Raw genomic sequence first — 8,743 nt, 5'->3', positions numbered from 1 at the left:
TCGATAAAAGGATTATCAGGTGTAGAAAGGCTAAAGCACATCCCCTATAAAATAAGAATTTCCTTTAGTTACTCAGAAGCAAAACCTAATGGAAATGAGCGTTCCAAACTAATTATAGTTACGTGAGAGAAGATTGATAGTATCAGTCTACTACTGGAAGAATTTAGAGAGTAACAATTCAGCTAGTACTATTGACTGATCAAAACAACATGAGCAACAAAAAACTTCTCATTACAGATCGACACTGAAGCAGTGAAGCTAGCTTGCCCATTCAAAAAAGTTGAAGTCCACATAATCAATATCGAGAGCTACTGAGGTTCTTGTACAGGGCAGTGAGATGCGCTTCGTGTCTTTGAAAGCCAATTATTGTTAATATAAACATCATTTTATTATTGATCGAGAAAGTGTATGTACTTATACTCTTAATATCAAATTTGTAGGATGAGATATCCCACTCAGATACAATGAGGGGAAGTCAAACACAAGAGCAATACAAGGTTACCACAAGTAAGATAATCTAAAGGGAAGAAACTGTCGTCATGAAAGAACGGGCAAGGTATTAGAGAAATCTTAACAATGTAATAAAGTAGTTTAGAAATAACTGTTTTCTGTTAGGCTGTTATGCCAGCTGTCTGTTCTGTTATAGTTAAGTTAGGATTCTATTTCTGTACAAGTATATAAAAATTGATTAGCTTGTAATAATTCATTCAACAAAAATATAATTTTCAGACAGAATCTCAAATCTCTTTATGGTATCAGAGCCACAACCATGCGGTCTTCTTCTTCAATCCACTTCCGCCATTAAAGCTTCAAAGCTAAGCTTCTTCAATTGTTAATTTCAATACTTAGTAGTTATTGAAAAGATCTATGCAAATTTGACTTCAATTACTTGTTCAATTCGATTCAAAACCTAGAAGTTCAATTTGATTCAATTATTTTATCTCAAATATCAATTTTTCTTTCTTGAAACTTCAATTCAGTTCGTATTATCTTCTTACTGATTTCGTATAAATCTTGTTTCAAGTTCATATCTGTTTCAAGTCAAATATGAATACTAAAGATTCAATCTCTTCGTTAGTCATCAATATCACAAACTTTGTTCCTGTTAAACTCAACACAGAGAACTTTCTCATTTGGAGACAACTATTTCTTCCTCTTATTCGAAGTTTTGATCTTGGTTCTTACCTTGATGGCTCTTTTTCTTGTCCTAAAAAATTCAAGAAAGATGCTCAAGGTGTAATTACAAATGTTGTTGATCCCAAATACACTGAGTGGATTAGAACTGATCAAACACTCATGATTTGGATCAATTCTACTTTATAAGAATTAGTGTTACCTTATACTGTTGGTGCACCTAATGCTAGAGCTCTTTGGATAACACTAGAAACTCGATTTGCTCATATATCAAGGTCTCATGTAATTTAATTGAAAGAAAGACTTCAAACTGTTAGTAAAGGAAACAAGTCAATGGCTGAATATCTTCAAAGTGTTAAAGGGATATGTGATGCACTAGCTGCTACTGGAGAACCAGTTCATGATAGTGATGGAATATTCCATGTTTTAAGAGGCTTACCAGAAGGATATGAGGCATTTGCCACTTCAGCTAGGATGCATTTACAGGAGTTAACTCTGGATTCTCTACACAGTTTGATTCTTAGTGAGGAAATTGCTATTCAAAGCAGACATAGAAATGTTCTTACTTTAGAGAATGGTGCTCAAGCCTTTGCTGCAATGCAAGGCAACTTTCATAGTCAAGGAAGAGGGAATTTCTCAAATTTCAGAGGAAATAATTACAACAGAGGAAGAGGAAATTTTTATATGAATAGAGGAAGAGGAAACTTTAATCAGTTCACTTCATCAAATTTCAACAATGGTGCATCCTCAAGTAACAACAACTTCTCAAATGGAACTTCAAATTATAACAACAATGTCACTAGACCAGTGTGTCAAATCTGCAACAAAGTTGGACATCTTGCAATTGACTGTCATAATCGCATGAATCATGCTTTCACAGGCAAGATTCCACCTCAAAAGCTATCTGCTATGATAGCAGAAAGAGCAGCTTACAACACTTATTCCTTCTACAATCAGAATTTCAATCCTGATGATAACTACAACACACCATCAAATGACAACTCTGCTTCTGCATTCTATGCTTCATTTAGCCCTCACACAAACACTACTTATTATACTGGAAATGGTGCTTACAACTCACAGTTCAATGGAGCAAATGCATCTACTTCTTATGGAAATGGTGATAACTACAACACACCTTACAACTCACAGTTCAATAGAGCAAATGCATCTACTTCTTATGGACAAAGTTCAGCTCAGCCAACTCAATGGTTTGCAGACACTGGTGCAATTCAACTAATCATGTAACAGCTGATCTCAATAATCTTTCTCTGCATGGGATTACAAAGGCAAGGATGCAGTGACTGTTGGAAATGGTAAATCTCTCACCATATCTAATACTGGTTACTCTTTAGTTCATCCTGCATCATCACACACAAATTTTGCTTTAAAAGACATTTTACATGTACCTCACATTTCTCAAAATCTATTATCAGTCCATCGATTTACAACTGATAATAATTGTTCCATAACCTTTGACTCATTAAAATATGTTGTGAAGGACAACATCTTGGGGAATATGCTTTTCCAAGGACCATATAGACATGGTCTATATCCTCTCAAGCTCTTTCCTCATAAGAACCTTCACTCATCAGCACAACCTTCTCAACAGTCTTCCTCACAACCTTCCAGTCCATGCACTTACATTGGTGAAAGGACTTCATCTGCTACTTGGCATGCCAGAATTGGCCATCCATCTCTTGTTATTTTGAATAAAATTGTTACTTCAAATAATCTTCCTGTTGAAGGACATATTGTACCTGATTTCTGTACTTCATGTAAGCTTGGTAAAAGCACAAAATTACCTTTTCTTTCATCAGATTCCAAATATAATAAACCATTGCATCTTGTTCATTGTGATCTTTGGGGTCCTACTCCAGTGGCTTCTATCAATAGTTTTTTATACTATGCTAGTTTTGTTGATGATTATTCAAAATATTGTTGGATATATCCTATTCATAAAAGTCGATTTCTATTACGTGTTTCAAATCTTCAAAACCATCAATGAAAACTTACTCAAACTCAAAACTTAAAATTCTCGAGGAATAGATCAAATGGTGAGTTTACAAGTACAAAACTTGAGATTTATCTTCAACAATCTGGTATTACACACCAGTTTTCTTGTGCTCACACACCTGAACAAAATGGTGTAGCTGAAAGGAAACATAGACACATTGTTGACATGGCTAGAACTCTTTTAGCTCATAGTGGTGTTCCTCTCATCTACTGGCCTGACCTTTTTCAATCTTGTGTTTTCCTCATTAACAAGTTACCATCCAAATCCCTTCAATACATTTCACCTTGGGAAACTCTATTTCAAAAGTCACCTAATTATAATTTTCTAAAAGTCTATGGTTGTTCATGTTATCCTTGGCTTAGACCATATAACTCCAACAAACTGCAACCTAGAAGTATTGAATGTACATTCATTAGTTACAGTATTCAACATCTTGGATACAAATGTTTAGATTCTAAAACTGGTAGAATCTATATTTCAAGGCATGTAGTATTTAATGAAAAATCATTTCCATTCAAAAACTCACCACTTTTATCTTCTGCTTCCTCTCCCTGCTTATGTCCTCATGATATTTATGTCCCACATGTCTCTACTTCCATTCCTACTAACACACCATCAACTTCTATTCAAAATGCATCAGCGTCTGAACATATTCCAATTCCTGCTTCTCCTCTACAGTTCACTTCACAACATCACTCTTTAACTCCTCATCACTTACCTGTTAATCTTAATTCTAAACAATCCACCTTTTCTCAACAGTCATCACAAAATTCAACTTCTTCAGCTTCAACACACAACATTATACCTATTCCATCACCTCCTCCCCAACCAGTGCAAAATCCTAATCAGCATACCATGATCACTCGAGCCAAAAATGGTGTACACAAACCAAAGAAAGTACTTATCACCACAAAATATCCCATGACTGCTTTTACATCATCACTTCAGTCTTTACCAGAAGTTTCAACAAGTCACATTCAGGCAATGAAGAATTCTCAATGGAGGCAAGCAATGACAGAGGAATTTAATACTCTACAACAAACTGGTACATGGTCCTTAGTTCCATTTGATCCTTTATATAATTTGATTGGAGCTAAGTGGGTTTTCAAGCTTAAACTACACTCTGACAGTTCTATTCAAAAATTTAAAGCTAGATTAGTTGCCAAAGAATATCATCAACAACCTGGAATTGATTTTGGTGAAACCTTTAGTCCAGTTGTCAAACCTCAGACTATCAGAATAGTTCTAGCTTTGGCAGTTCAATATGGTTGGAAACTTAAACAACTGGATATGTGTAATGCATTTCTACATGGGCATCTTCAAGAAGTATTTATGGTTCAACCACCAGGTTTTGTTGATCTTACAAAACCTACACATGTGTGCAAGCTACACAAGTCTCTCTATGGCCTAAAACAAGCACCTTGTGCTTGGTATGCTGAATTACATCAAGCTATCCTCAGTCTGCAATTTGAAACTTCATCAGCAAACACTTCTCTTTTTGTCAAGTCTGTTGATACATAAATTATCATCCTTTTAGTATATGTTGATGATATAATACTTACTGGCAGTTCTGAAACACTGATTCAAGAAGTCACTCATCATCTGAGTAAGAAATTCTCTATGAAGGATCTTGGTAAGCTAAATTATTTCCTCGGTCTTGAAGTTCATAGAAAAGCAGATTCTTTACATCTTTGCCAAGCCAAATATGCTAGAGAACTAGTTTAGAAAGCTAAAATGGATGGAGCCAAGCCACTTTCTACACCATGTACAAGTTTTAAACTTGACTCTGAATCAGGAGATATCTATGATCATCCTTCCTTATATAGATCATTAGTTGGAGGATTACAGTACTTAGTCTGGACAAGGCTTGATATTAGCTTTGCAGTAAATCGGGTATCACAATTCATGCATGCTCCAAGGGCATCTCATTTCAGTGCAGTTAAAAGAATACTTAGATACATCAAAGGCACTTTAAGTTATGGTGTTTGTTTCAAAAGTGGACCACAACAACTTATATCCTATTCTGATGTTGACTGGGCTGGCTCTCCACATGACATAAGATCAACAGGTGGTTATATTGTATTCTTGGGAAACTGTCCAATAGCATGGTCAACAAAGAAACAATCAACAGTAGCAAGATCTTCTACTGAAGCAGAGTACAGATCCTTGGCTCACACAGCTGCCGAACTCTATTTTCTCAATCAGATACTTCTCAGTCTTAAAGTGCACATTAAGGATTCTCCAATCATCTGGTGTGACAATATAAGTTCCATTGCTCTTGCTTCTAATCCAATATTTCATGCCAGAACTAAGCATGTGGAAGTTGATTACCATTACATTCGTGAACTGGTGACTAGTAAAGTGTTGCAGGTTAAGTACTTGTGCACTCAAGATCAAGTAGCTGACATCTTTACAAAAGGTCTCACATCTGCCAAATTTCAAGCATTAACGTACAAGCTCTCAGTGTTGCCACTTCTAGCTTGAGGGGGTGTATTAGAGAAATCTTAACAATGTAATAAAGTAGTTTAGAAATAACTGTTTTCTGTTAGGCTGTTATGCCAGCTGTCTGTTCTGTTATAGTTACGTTAGGATTCTATTTATGTACAAGTATATAAACACTGATTAGTTTGTAATAATTCATTCAACAAAAATATAATTTTCAGACAGAATCTCAAATCTCTTTACAAGGAACCCCACCTAAACATAAAATCTTCGAACATTGTGTCCGCCCACTCCTCCCATAAAATTCACGAACTATGTTTATGCATGTGTTGTTATATATTGATCAAAGGCATGAACCTTTCTGTGTTTTTTTTTTTTTTTGGACAAATAATATTTACTATTTAGTGGTGCATAAGCACAAAGAGTACAGAGCCGTGAGTGAGAGCTTGACAAACCTTAATATAATTTATACAATACCACCACTTCTAGAGGATTCCCTTATGACCTGAGGCCAATTCTGCCCCATGTCTTTGAAGAAGTAATTGCTTCTATGGGTATATGCCGACAACCAATACCATAGAGTCCCTTTCACCTCCATAATAGATTTGTGCGAACTGACGGCACCATTGCCCAGAAAATGTGATTATTTCTCGTCGTTGACAGCACCCAGATGGTAGCATAAGGTAGTAAACTCCATAACTTCGCACAAAAACAACCTCCACCCCTTCTTGGCCAATTCTTAAGTAAATCTTGTAATGAATCAGCACAAGAAAGCGTTGGGAAAGCTTGCGCCATTGGTTGCATGAGCAGTGACCAAAGTTCTAGTACATAGGAACAGTGCAGGAACAAATGGTTTATACTCTCATCAAAGAGCAAGTGGGGGTAACCATTGTGCCTCTATATATGAGAGTATCAGAAGTCAAGATTGAGCGAAGAGTAGGTTCCCACAGGAAGATTTTCATCTTATGAGTTATACGCATTTTCTAAACCAACTTCACAGGGTAAGGTACAGTACACGTAGGGCTGTCAATGGATCGGCTTGGGTTGGGTTCTAGAAAATCCGAGTCCGAACCCATAAGAAAATTGGGAACCCAAAACCGAACCAAACCGATAAAAAAATTAGAAACTCGAAATCGAACCGAACCAATAAAATATATTGCAAACCAAAACCGAACTGACCCAAACTAAAAACTATAAAATCAATTAAATTCTAAATTAAATCAATTAATTTCAACCACAATTAATAAACATATACAAAATTACTCATAAAATATTACTAAAATGACATCTTATCGGTTCGGATTCATATCGGTTCGGTGGAGAGTAAATCCAAAACCGAACCAATATCTTATCGGTTCGGTTCAGTTTTGGATCGGTGGAAGACAAACCAAATCATTAAAATCCAAACTATTTTTTATCGGTTTGATTCGGATCGGTTGTCGGGTTATCGAAACCATTGACAGGCCTAGGCACAGGTGTTAAATCCATGTGGCGCTCTTCACTGGCTAGAGCTTCATAAAACACTTGTCTTCTTGATCCATCAACACCACAGATCAAGCAACATAACCAAATTTGCATACTGCTGAATTTCCCAATTGTTACTACACCTCAAGGACAAATTCCATCCTGTATGACCATTTTCAGAGTTCACAAATCCCTTAATACAGCCCCGCTTGCTGAGTGAAGCCTGAAAACCCAAAGGAAATTATTCCACTAATGGCCGATCACCAATCCAATTCTCCACACTAAATTTGACCCCCTTCTTAAATTGAGAAAGCACATTAAGAGCACCTTTGCATAGGCTACATCCGTAACATTGTGAAGTCGTCGTAGACTCGTAGGCCAGCAGCTATTATCATGACACCTGTACTAAGCCTTACTGACATCACGCCACAATGCTCCATTATCTGTCATAGATCTCCATAACCATGTACCAAGAATAGCTTAGTTCACGACTGTCAATCCCCGAATGCCAAGACCGCCTAAGACGATACTTATTCCTTGCTTTTAACAAATGAAGTATAAAGATTGAATAAAATATATATATATATATATATATATAAGAAACGATCAAATGCACACGTTCCAACGGTTCTACCAATTCTCGATCTTTACAAACACGTTGTAAATGTGTGTTTTTCCTTTACATACGAATGAATAAGAGGAAAAGGTTTGGATTTAGGACAGACCGAGTTCGCCATGGAGCGAGCTGCCTACGTATCTTTTCTTGATTCTGGGGGAAGAGAAGAATCAGGTCTTACGTAGTTCATGTAGGTGGTATTTATAGGTGGGAAGGGTGTTGATCCTCGAGACACGTGTACTGTCAGGTACATATGTAGGGTAGTGATTGAGTATGAGTGTTAGGTTGGTTTTGGTTGGAATTGTATGATAATTGGGAGTGGGTGCAGTAGTTCATATATCACGGTGATTGGAAGTACATGTATGACTACTGTGATGATTGCATCTGAATAAGGGATGATGTCCTTATTCGAAGCGCTCTGCTTTAGGTCGCTCGTTCGCCTAGAGGTATTCTTGAGCGAGTTGAAGTGTACCACCTATATGAGGCGAGCTGCTCACGAATCGATCTTGGAGGTCGGTGTCATGAGTTCGCTACAATCTCTGCTTATGCTTAACGCGTGCTTAATATTTTTTAATGAGAATATTACTCCCTTACACAACCCCCTCTCAGTAGATTGTGCTGTACATTAAAGCGATCTGCTGAGAAAAAACAGCCGTACGTGTTGAGCATGAGTGGAAGAGCGGGCTGGCGTGAAGGGAACTGACTGGTTCGCCGTAAGGGTCGAGTCGTGTTGTATAACGAGTTAATGAGAATTGGAAGTTGGCATGTGGTTGGCACGTGACAGAATCATAGCAGTTGGCAAGAAAACGTGTTGCCGCATTTTCTGGAATCCTAAAAAGACAGATTCTTGAGACACGTGTGCAGGCTAGGGCGTAGGCGATAATCATAACTCCTTGGTAACTGAACGGGCAGTTGCATAAAATCAAATTTGGAATTGCTGGAAAGTTATTTCCTGTTTTCTTCTTCAGCAAAACCGTAAGCTAGGGTTTCTCAGGTGAGTGCTTCTGCTGCCGTTACCTTTCCATTTTCAATTTTCTTTCTTCTTGTACAAATGATGTGTGTCTAGGAGG

The sequence above is a fragment of the Coptis chinensis genome, chromosome 7, assembly GCF_015680905.1.
Source record: "Coptis chinensis isolate HL-2020 chromosome 7, ASM1568090v1, whole genome shotgun sequence".
Classification (NCBI taxonomy): Eukaryota; Viridiplantae; Streptophyta; class Magnoliopsida; order Ranunculales; family Ranunculaceae; genus Coptis; species Coptis chinensis.
This window is presented reverse-complemented; position numbering follows the sequence as displayed.